Source organism: Montipora foliosa, unplaced genomic scaffold (genome assembly GCF_036669935.1).
Source record: "Montipora foliosa isolate CH-2021 unplaced genomic scaffold, ASM3666993v2 scaffold_485, whole genome shotgun sequence".
Taxonomy (NCBI): domain Eukaryota; kingdom Metazoa; phylum Cnidaria; class Anthozoa; order Scleractinia; family Acroporidae; genus Montipora; species Montipora foliosa.
The window spans coordinates 402,964-405,000 of NW_027179795.1; positions in this window are offsets into that span (position 1 = coordinate 402,964).

Here is a 2,037-nt window from a genome sequence, read left to right on the forward strand (position 1 = left end):
AAGTAACAAGCTAAATTTTACAAGTGTGAAGACGAAAATTAAACGACATAGTCTCGCTCGGACTGAAAACAAAATTACACAGTTTGTTGAACACGCAAATAAGCATCACCTCACAATCAAATTTACGGATGAAATCTCCGACACGGAAAAAGACATTCCTGGATACCAGCATGTCTGAAGGCAAAAGACTTGAAAAAGACGCAGCCTATATGACGTGCACGCTTATTTTAAGCGTACTGAGACATTTCAGTTCGTCTCACCTACGGGGAGTAAAAAATTAAGGCTTCATTAAAGGAGGGGCTCTACGACTTCTTAGATCAAACTTTCCAACAACTCTTTGAAGAGAACATTTAAAATATTGAACTCGTGTTTTCTAGAGAGAGGCTAACCAGGAAATCTTAAGTCTCTCTCAAATGTAAATAATGAAGATGGGGAACAAGCCCTCATACAAAAGCGAAAGGAATACAAACGAATCTTGCTTTTTGGCGCACAATATCAACCATCGGTGCCATGCCTAAAGCAAACCATTACAGAAAACTGGCATTTACTTAACTTTTTAGGCCAGAAATATGACATCGTGAGAAAATATTTATCTTTACTTAAATATGTGGTTTTGTAAAGTGTGCAACAAAAGCTGGTCAATAAAGCCTTCGCTCAATGAAAGGGTACTTGTAACAGTACCCGAAAGTTTTTTCTCTTTTAAGGAGATTTTACGGAAACACTCTACAGAGATATTAATACATTCTCTTTTAACAAAGGAGCATCTCTTATCGCCACGAAAAAAAGATGACTTCATCTATTTTTAATATCACCAAATTAATAGATTTTATGAAGACCTTAGTAAACTTATTCATTTCCAATATATTATTATCTCTTTTCTAGTTTGTATTTTTCAATTATTTGTAGTAGGTCCACATCAGCCCTTTCCGGCGGTGCCCCCGCTAGGCCCACTTATCAAATATAATATGGTGATGATTATGATGTTCCTGCCTCATATAAGACTTGAAGAAGTAGTCTGATCATGAATCACGGAAAACCCCTTTCCACTCTCAAAGTAGAGAAGGCTGCGATACTGTATAATTTTTACCAAATTGTGATGAATGAAACTTTGAAAACTAATGTGTCAGTATAAAAATTGATAGTAAAGGCTCGGTAATACTGGCAACAAATTTCTTGCAACTTCTCGCGCAGCAATGTTGCGTTGCAAGTTGAGTTGCTTTGTTGCGCGTATTACCACCTTCTTGCGCAACAAATATTGCAAAATGTAGACGTCGCTTTTACTTTTTGCAACATGAAAATTTGGAACGCAATATTGTTGCTCGACAAGTTGCACGAAAAATGTTGCCCCTGTTACTAGATCTTAAAGGGAAAGTACGGTCTAGAAAAATTCTCTCTAAATTACAAAAACTTTTCTTCAGGAATTCGAAAATAATTGCCGTTTTGTCCAGTTCCCTGTTAAAATGTGACAAGAGCACTTTGAAGTTGCCTCTTTCGAGACTTGGAGAGTGCCATCTTGGACATGACGTGTTATGACGTAGCAATAGTCAACAAACGTGTTCGACCTTACCAAGTTCATCGATTCCCGATCACTTTTTCAATGTTGTGTGAACTTTCTGCTTCGAGAAATTCAAATGTAAGATGAACTATGGTAAACGGTCTCGTGGTTCAATAGGTAGTAGGCCATGTAGGCCATAAGAGCGACAGAAACTCAAGTCATTTAATACTTACATATTTTCTAATCAATCTAAGTAGACGGCAAAAATCAGCCAGAGCAAAACAAAACAAGACAAAAACCTTGAACATGCGACAAAGAAATATTCGACAAGCGTATCTTTTTCACTTTCTTCCTTCATCGACAGCCGTCCCCGATGCTTCAGCAAACGTATTTGTTTGCTTCCACACGGGGAAGCGTTTAATTTAAAGTAAGCCGACGAAAATTTCAGATGTTGCTCAATACACGTAGCAAGGCTTTTTCACATCAACAATTACCGCTGTTGGGGTGTACGCTTTCGAGGGGGATGAAACTAGACACATGTC